The sequence below is a fragment of the Sinocyclocheilus rhinocerous genome, unplaced genomic scaffold, assembly GCF_001515625.1.
Source record: "Sinocyclocheilus rhinocerous isolate Xijiao unplaced genomic scaffold, SAMN03320098_v1.1 scaffold1406, whole genome shotgun sequence".
NCBI classification, from domain to species: Eukaryota; Metazoa; Chordata; class Actinopteri; order Cypriniformes; family Cyprinidae; genus Sinocyclocheilus; species Sinocyclocheilus rhinocerous.
In genome coordinates, this window is record NW_015647095.1 from 1,003,785 (window position 1) to 1,014,118 (window position 10,334).

General features: G+C 37.1%; 1 long non-coding RNA gene across 1 annotated transcript; it reads left to right on the forward strand.

Annotated features, from left to right (window-relative positions):
• Window positions 1–441: 441 nt before the first annotated feature.
• Window positions 442–2,289, forward strand: LOC107708789 (uncharacterized). Its single transcript, XR_001636411.1, has 4 exons — window positions 442–548; window positions 671–715; window positions 852–986; window positions 1,934–2,289. It is a non-coding gene; the product is annotated as an uncharacterized LOC107708789 (long non-coding RNA).
• Window positions 2,290–10,334: the final 8,045 nt, after the last annotated feature.

Below are 10,334 nucleotides of genomic sequence, written 5' to 3' on the forward strand. Positions count from 1 at the left end.
TGACTCTTGGCTGATGATCTCCTGCTGGGCACTGAACTCAATCTGACAGCTTCTTCCAAATCGCTTTCTTGTTGCGTTCCTGTGCCATAGATGTTTTTGGCCTAAGCTGAACACATTCTCTTTGAATCCTCGTAGCGTGTCTTTTGAATCAGGAGCTGAAAGAGATGGGTAAATAATTCATCCAGCCACGTGTGCCCTCTCTTGAGTAAATAAGGGTGCAGCTCTGCCTGCCGACCATTAGTGGTGTGTTTTCTTAGCCTATATAGCAGGGGTGCCCAAACACGGTCCTGGAGGTCCGGTGTCCTGCAGAGTTTAGCGCCAACTTGCCTCAACACACCTGCCTTCAAGTTTCTAGTATGCCTAGTAAGAGCTTGATTAGCTGCTTCAGGTGTGTTTAATTGGGGTTGGAGCTAAACTCTTCAGGACACTGGCCCTCTAGGACCAAGTTTGGACAGCCCTGCTATATAGCATTATGAGTTATTCACATTCATCAAAATATCTCCTTTTACAGAAGAAAGAAATTCACACAGGTTTGGAACAACTTGAGGGTGAGTAAATGATGATACAATTTTCATTTTTGGGTGAACTATCCCTTTAATTGAAATCTAAATTTCAAATGATGTAATCACATAGTTCACACAGTAAATCAACTGTTTTCCACTTCCTGTAGTCTGACACCTGCTAGTGAATAACTCCTGGGATAATTTTGAACCTGGTATGCTATGCTATGCTATTCTACACTATTTCAGTGTACCACCATTGGATTGTGGATCGTTTTCATAGTACCCAGATCCACGGACACTAAAATTAAAATTAACCAGCAGCTGTTCTCACGCTATCTTATCCTACAGATACAGATTCCCAAAATACTTCTGTTCAAGAGTGCAACTGGAGACTTTTTGAGACTGGGCTATTCTGGACAGGACTGTCTGACTGCGGATCTAAGGGAATTGGACCTCTTTGATGAAGTGGACTATTTATGGCAGGTATTGGAAGATCCAAATAGGAAGTGCACTAATAGTTTCCTGTGGGTTTGGGAGTGACATCAGAACTCGGTAATGTCAATATTAGAAGGCTATATGAATCTGCAGATGAGGTCATTTTATGTATAGTGTTTATGCAGATTATAATATAATATAAAGAAGCTTTTTGTGTGGTTTTATAATAATTAAGAACGTGGTTTGACTAATGAAATTATTTTTGTCATTTTTCTGAAGCATCATTCGCATTTCCAATGCCATTGTCATTATGTATTCCATGTTCACATTTTAAACATTTTGGAATATAATGGGTGACACATTTGTCTTGAAAATGCTAATTCCATATTTTAACATCTAAATAAAAAATTCAGACTTTAACATTATTGGACAAAATCACATATTTTTTGTCATTCACTCAGTACTGATATTTACCTTGATGTTTGTCTCATATTTTCATTACAGACACACTCGGACATTTAATTTATTTCTGTTAATGTTGATTTCATTTCAAGAATTTTTTTTTTTTTAATGCTTTTAGTATTAGTTAGCGATAATAACCCTGAGGTATTGTCGTTATTTGTTTGTCACTGCTTACATTATCATAGTTTTAAAAAAATGCAGAAATTGGTATTTTAATGATGGATTGTCATATATTTAAAATTGAATGTCGGTCACGAGCTAGAATAAAACAATTAAATATGTCTTATAGAAAGCATCTTTAAAGTGGTAAAAAAAAAATATATGAAGACACCATAAAATGTTTTCACGTTTTAATGCTGCCTCCATATGAAAAAAATTTATTTTTTTTAAGAAAAATCAACACCTGCAATATACAAGTCGATGTAGCGCAGGCAGTAGTTTGAGCTGTCTGGATATGATTAAGAGAGAATGACTATGACATACGTGCACATCTCTGCTGCTCTTCAGTGTGAGCTAATGTTTCTGTTTTTCAGGGAAATATCCTCTCAGCTCGCGCTGTGCTGACAGCCTCAGATGAATCACCCTCGTTTATTCTGCTGATGCTGCAGGTATACGAGAGCCAGGAATTTAATATGCGGCTGTGGGAGAGAAGAGCTACGGGTGCTGGAGAGGATCAATAATTGAAAGGTCACACAGAGTGGCTGAACTGCTATACGTGAGCTATATGAGGAGCTCATTGTGTGTCAGTGTGTGTGTGTGGTTTCTTGCTGCATGCATGGGGACTCAGATAAAATTAGGTTTATTAGGCATGTGTGGATTGTGACACGTGGAACACAATGGTCTTATTTGCCCTGCCACATTATTCAGTGTAAATTGCTATATACTATATGACAGAAGGTAAGATTTAATAATCTAGTAATCAAATAAACAAACAATCAAATCTGATATAATCTCTGCAGATGTTGTGATTTCTTCCTTTTTCTCTTACAGAGGAAAATTGTATTGCTCAGTGATGCTCAGACCTTAGATGATTCGATTTTTGGTCCTGGAAGAGTTTGATAAGAATCTCTTAATGTCTGACTTTGGATTTCAGACTTGGCACAGCTGAAACAGTTCTCTTCTAAAACACAAAATGAGACTCATTACTGCTTTTCTTTCTTTTTTCTTTTCTTTTAAAAAAAAATCTGAATAGCAGTGGATTTCTGAAATCTCCATTTGCTCTTCAAATGGAGAGAAGCAATTGAGACACTGAAGAGATTTCATATACACTACAGTTCAAAGGTTTGGGGTCAGTACTTTTTTAAAGAAATTAAAATACTTTTATTCAGCAAGGATGCATTAATTGGATCAAAAGTGATAGTAAAGACATTTATAATGTTACAAAACATGTCTATTGCAAATAAATGCTGTTCCTTTGAACTTTCATTAAAGAATCCTGAAAAACTGTATCATGGTTTCCACAAAAATGTGTGTAGGCCTACCAAGAAATTGTTTCATCAGCATATTAGAATGATTTTTTTAAAGATCATGTGACACTAAAGACTGGAGTAATGACTGCTGAAATTTCAGCTTTACCATGACAGAAATAAACACATTTTGATATACATTAAAATAGAATTAAATTGTAGTAGTATTTCACAATATTACTGTTTTACTGTATTTTTGATCAAATAAATGCAGTCTTGGTGAGCTTAAGAGACTTCTTTCAAAAACAATAAAAGATCTTACCAACCCCAAACTTCTGAACGGTAGTGTATGATTTTTGTGCATTTTGATTTTGTTTATTTTCTAACCCTTTCTGTTTGGTTAGTGTCTCCTCAGTGCGTTCACTTTCTCAAACTAGTCTCACTATTTTCAGCTCTCCACCCAAGTTATAGTGATATTCATTGTAGTCTTCCTCTTCAAAGCAACATGTTTTCAACCGAGCCTGCATGAAAGCCTTTGAAGAAAAAACCGGTCTGCATCACTGAAGCTTTTTAACAGAGCCAAATCTTTCAGTGAGGGTTCAGACTTGCAGCTGATATATCTAGAGGCTGAGCGTTTCACCTGATTATACCGTGACCATCTTCACTGATAAAACTCTGGATAAATCTTACTTCAGTCATATTACGGTCTCCTCGCCGTCAGGGGAGAAGCCCCATATTGCTTCCACAGGAAACTGTAACAAATCCATCCACCCCCAAGTATGGCTGCAATATGACAGAGGTGTATATCCACAGCTTCCTGTGTCTGGGCAGCAGGTTTTCTCATATATTTCATATACATTTTTATAACAGAGGAAATCTTGATCATTTGTACAGTTTTTATTCAGCTTGCAAGGGACCTTGGTTCAAATAAAAAATTGCTTAAACTCAATTATCAACATTTACATTTTTTGGAAGTTGCATTAAAAATCCACTTAGAGTTTAAGTCTGTAGTTCTCAGTAGTTCTGATACCATTCGGAGTGTTTCTGGTTTGTGCAGGTTTCATTCCAGAGTTGCCGTGACCCTTGCAGAGTTGCAGTTGCAGTAATGGGCTGTAAGCTGTTAAGGGCCTAACCTCAGTGTCTCTCGGGACAGTTGTCTGCAGGTGAGTGATGGGGTTTGTGTGTGTGTGAGTATGTGATGGCGGAGGCCTTGCCCCTGATCGCTCTTGTGTTGTGAGGCAGAAGGGCATGAAGGGGCTTTTACTTCAAGGCCATGATATGGCATGTCAACATATCGCTTTTGTGGGGGTCAGAGATCACTGTCTGTTAAACTCAATTGTCAGTCCTCTTCATAAGCAGACTGCACTCATCAAATGCTTCCCATACAGGGAACTTCCCAATTGCAGTATGCACAAAACTAATAAAATTGGAGATGGGAACTATAAGGAATTTGACTATTCTGGTTCAGATTCTAATTCCTCTCGATATTTACAGTAATGTTTTGTTCTATTACTTAAAAAGAACTGGATCAAAAGAGGCATTAGTTTGTGAATCAGACTTGACTGATTTAAAAATAACTCTCATAAGAGTCATTAGTTTGAAAATCGTACTTCACAGATTCACGATTGCGTGGATTCTTTTTGCCTAGATTTTGCGTAAGAAAATTTGAAGAACAACAGTAAATTTGACCACAATTTCAGAGTCATTCGAGAATCTTAACTTTGCTGGTCATGCTGTGTTTCACACCAAATTGCAGTATTTCAGTACTGTGTTCTGTTTGTACATGCTGAAAATTAATGTGCGAGAACCGTTAAAGCAATGAAACATCATGAAATCACTAAAGGTGGGGTAAGCGATTTTCCAAAAACGCTTTAGAAAACTGATTCGGGCCAACTAGCAAAACAAACTTGTAGCCAATCAGCAGTAAGGGGCGTGTCTACTCATGATGTGGAGGAGAGAGCGTTCAGTGCACAGGATGGACATTAGCGAGCTGAGCGACAGAAATATAGAGATGGCGGATAAAAAAAGAGGAAAACGTCTGCGGAACAAAAGTAGGCTTGAGGCAATAAGGCAAGTAGGACCCGGGTAAATATCGGATCAGCTTTCCAGCGCTGGAGATAACTCAAGGAGCGGAAGGCCTGCGATCGGACGCCGAGGTTGCTTTGTTTCTTCTCGATAGGGGAGTAATTAACACCGTGTCTGCGCCGCAATAGCTAAAGTCTGTCTAGTACACTGGACAAAGCAACCGTTGAAAATCATTTGAAATTTGTATCAATACGTCATGAATAGAACGCAGCAACACTTTTCTGTCAGGGATTTGTCGTTAATTTACATTCACATGGAGCATTCAGATTTCAAGACAAAACTGCTAGCCTCCTTTTCTTGAGTGTAGTGAAGAAATTCATGTTAGGGATAGTTCACCCAAAAATGAGAATTCTGTCATTAATTACTCACCCCCATGTCGTTCCACCTGTAAGACCTTCCTTCATCTTCAGAACACAAATAAAGATATTTTTGATGAAATCCAAGAGCTCTCTGACCCTCCCGTAGACAGCAACGGTACTACCACGGTGAAGGCACAGTAAGGACATCGTTAAAATAATCCATGTGACATCAGTAATTCAACCGTAATTTTACAAAGCTACAAGAATACTTTTTGTGCACAAAGAAAACAAAAATAATGCAGAGGAAAGCACGCGCATGCATCGTGATACTCTCCAAAATGGCGCCAGGGTGGAGAAGAATTGTTGAATAAAGTCATTATTTTTGTTTTCTTTGCACACAAAAAGTATTATTGTAGCTTCGTAAAATTACAGTTGAACCACTGATGTCACATATACTATTTTAATGATGTCCTTACTACGTTTCTGTGCCTTGATTATGGTATAACTCTTGCTGTCTATGGAGGGTCAGAGAGCTCTTGAATTTCATCAAAAATATCTTAATTTGTGTTCCGAGGATGAACGAAGGTCTTACAGGTTTGGAATAACATGAGGGTGAGTAATTAATAACAGAATTTTCATGTTTTGGGTGAACTATCCCTTTAAGTTTTCACTCAAAATGTTATCATGATAATATAATTTTCAATGAAATACCATTTTAAAAGAATGTAAAATATAGGTATGTTTAATAGAGATCTCAGACATTTGAACCTCACCACACCATACTGGTTGAATAGACTGAGTGTTGTCATGTTATGTGAGACTGTCTGTGGTAGATGATCTTCACATAATAAACAAGTCAGAGCACATTACAAGATATTAGGGCAGGTCTAATGTAGGTCATATTCCAGATAGTCTTTTCTCCAGGGGAAGCAATCTTTTTTTCCTTCCAGATTTAAGCACCAGACTCTGAGCTTCGTCCTAATAAGACCTTGTGATTTTAGAGAACACAGCTCCTGTCTTCAGTTCTGTTTGACTCTAACGCACTCTGTCTCGTCTCTGAGGACACCTCTGCCAGGCAACAGATGAAAATGTTCTCCACAGCAGAGCAGCAACACCTCAGAAGAGAAAATCTCAATAATTGACAGGCCTCTGACAGCTCTGTCTCACACACTTTGCGAGTGTGTGACATGTTTGTACAAGAAGATCTCTTCAGCTGCAACACAACCTATGAAATGCTAATCTATATAGGCCTATCATTTGAGCATGAGAGTATAAATCAGCAATCAATTATATATACAGTTTTAATCTCGGTTGTCTCCTTTCTCAATGCCAGGGAAGTTTCCTGAAAAAGAAGATACATCTTAAGGTTAATTGCTCTCTCTTAAAGTGATAGTTCACCCCAAAAATGTAAATTCTGTCATCATTTATCCACCTTCCTGTTGTTTCAGAACCATATGACTTTTTTTCTTCCATGGAAAACATATGAAGATGTTTTAAAGACTCCGCTAGTCGCTATTTTCCATACAATCGCGATATATGGGTGACCAAAGCTTCAAGAAGGACGCAAAGCACCTTATAAGTATCATAAAATTGTTCCATACGATTATATATGATTAAAGGGATAGTTCACTCAAAAATGAAAATTCTGTAATTAGTTACTCACCCTCATGTCAACCTGTAAGACCTTCCTTCATCTTCAGAACACAAGTTAAGATATTTTTGATGAAATCCGAGAGCTTTCTGACCCTGAATTGACAGCAACATGACTGACACGTTCAAGGCCAAGAAATGTAGTAAGGACATCATTAAAATAGTCCATGTGACATCAGTGGTTCAACCGTAATGTTATGAAGCTACGAGAATATTTTTTCTGCACAAAGAAAACAAAAATAACAACTTTATTCAACAATTTCTTCTCTTCCGTGTCAGTCTTCGACGCGCGTTCACCAGAGTACCACGACGCATGTGTGTGATGCTGATAACGCAGGAGCCTATGCAGGGTCAGAAAGCTCTCAGATTTCATCAAAAATATCTTCATTTGTGTTCCGAAGATGAACGAAGGTCTTAAGGGTTTGGAACGACATGAGGGTGAGTAATTAATGACAGAATTTTCATTTTTGTTTGAACTATCCCGTTAAGTATTTCGATAGCTTTATGGGAGAAACTGACCAAGTCATCTTCATCTCGAGCCCAGCTAATGGAGAACATTCTCAGAACTTTAGTTACGTTCTGGCAAGGGTCTATCAAAGTTATAAGTAAATGTTCATCCAGTAACATTAACTGAATGCCATTCGAAGTTATCTGGTCTTTAATAATGTTCCCAAAACATTTACACAAAACATGATTTATTCATCATTCATAGAATATATTCTTTTAAATGTTTGAGTTGATTGTTCACCTAACATTTTTTGAATATTTCCAAAATGTTTCAGAATGTTCAGAGAACATTTTGACGGTAACATTACATTCCCATAATGTTTGCATAATTATAAAATTGAATGTTCCCTTAACTACGGAAGCTGTATAACCAAGATTAAAAAAAAAAAAATTTAAACTGGACATTTTGATTGTTCAGAGAACATCAGAAATAACATTTTCATAAATTAATGGGTATGTTAGCAAACTGTTCTTTTATTAATTTTTTTAGCTGGGAGTGAGCTGTTAACTGATGCAAATTAATCATTGAGTCATTGAGTTCTTTTAATCATCGAGACAGGGATCAACTTGATCAACTCTAAGCTTTGGACTGATCCAATAAACCTCAATTTTGGACTGTGAACGAATCATTTAGACCAGTATAATGAACTACATCAACCAATTCAATGACAAGTCCTCGGACATTGCTATTAGTGACAGAAGTTTCATTTTTTAATGATCTTTTTCTTTAAGGAGACATGGGTTTAATAGGTAAATGACCTTGAGCAGTATACAGCCAGCTGATTTGCATTTGGTGTGAAGATTGGAATGAATGAATCATAATATTGATGCTTTGAATACCCTCTGTTCAATATGCATGAAATAGACTTGAGGCAAAGCTAATAGGATGATCCTCCACAATCTATGGACTCGTTTTAAGCACCAACATCTTATCACAAATTATCATACATTTCCTTTGGATTAAAGATTCATACTGTTAGTGTATCTAAGAACAAAATGACACACTACAGCTAAAATATAAAGATGGAATCAGGAGGTTATTGTCAGAGTTTAGCGGTGTGAACAGTTGTCTGCCCCCTTTATATGACTGAACCAGTGCCATCAGTCTTTTTTAATGTGTCATTTGAGATGTCTCACTCCAGTTCTTCCTCTCTCTTTTGTTCGCTCCTCTCACAGGACCACACACAAGAGCCGGAGAGCTGAAAGCCTATTATCTACAATCGCTTTCTGCGGGGTACTGTTATCTGTTTTCATGTCTCATAGCTAGTTTTAAAGACACCCACAACTGAGTGCTTCTCCTCTTTTGTGGATTCAGAATCAGGGCAGATTCAAGAACAAACAAATTCTCACACTGGATTTCAAAAACAAAGAAAGTCTATGGCTTACAAAGAGTTAAAGAGGCAAATTGGGCCTCTTATTATAATCCAAAGAGAATTACTGCACAAAGGAGAATTAGGAACAGCACAAAAGATGAGAATGCACAATATAGCACTGACAAAACTAATAATGCATTCAGAGCCAAAGTTTCCCTCCTGTGTCCAAAGAGAGGAAATAACAATTTCCAATTAACCCAACTGAACTTTCATAATAACGTTTACTTATGTGAAACAGTAATATTCTGAAATATTATAATCATTTTAAAAAGGAGTTTTAGAGATTTACACATAAACCACATATAGTCATTATTATGTTCATATTTCATAAGTCAACATGAATTGCTATTCATATGTGAAACAGGATATTCACTGAGACAGGGCTGCGTTCAGCCCCGACAAAACGGTGCAAAATGTTTTTTAAACTGAAACGGTGGTGAGTTGAACACACTGTTCTGATGACGCAAGATTTGCAACTATGGCAGCTGAGAAGGCCATTTTTTGTGTTCTTTTTTGAAGAATTTTCGGAGCCTGATGAAATCCGTATAAATACGTGCTTAATGCTGCGAAATATGCTGGATGTTACAGTCACTGCCCTTGCCGTCCAGAATAAAAGAGAACATCCCAATCAAATGAAGGGATTTGTGGAAACTGTGGTTCCTAATTATTGTGATCCAACATTTGCCTCGCATTTCAGGATAAAAAGACAAACATTTCAGGTGAAGGATAATCCACTTCTTACCTCCGAGACTGTGTTATGATCTATATGACCTTATTATTTTTATTGTGAGTATTAGGCTTATCATTATTGCTGATCACTGTTGTTGTGCTATGATATTGTAATATTTACCATTATATAATCAGAGGGGTATAGAAAAGTTTATGAAAGTGTCACTCCACAATACAATAGCAAAATTTTTATGTTACATTAATCAGTGTCTATCTCACCTTCCTTCCTTCTTGGACCAGACGACATTGCAATTACTAAATGATATTTAGACAGACTTAAAGAAGTTCCAGATCTATACATGTGCTCTTATTATTTCTGTTATTCTGCCTTTAATGTAAATAAACATGTGCAAACAATATACTTGCTCTTGTGAATTTATTTTGATGTTAATTACATTGTGCGAGCTGTCTCTTTAATACCGTGTGGTTTATATACATGTTGCTGCTGATTGGGCTGACATTTTTGACACACCCACCAAACAAGAGAAAACGTATCTCAAACCCCATTGCACACCGTTTCCATGAAACATGTCGTTCAACCCGGAAACCGTAGCAAAACGTTGCACACCGGTTTGAGCTTGAACCTGCCCCAGGACTTGTTTTTATTGAGAATTGATTGGACAATGAAAAGGGGGCGTTACATGCCAGAATGAGTCAGGTGGCTGGAGGGGTAAACAAATAAGAAAGATTTATGATGTCAGTTGTATAGGAAAGTCTTTTCAGTGCGCATTTAATAAAAGATTATAAAGATGAAAACATTTTCTGTGGAACAATGTGCCATGAATCATGCAAAATAAGGCTTGCAATTGTGGTGATATAAAGGCTTATACTGTAGGTAAAATGGCCTCACCATCAACCACAATTGGAGGTTAGTTTGTGTTGCAG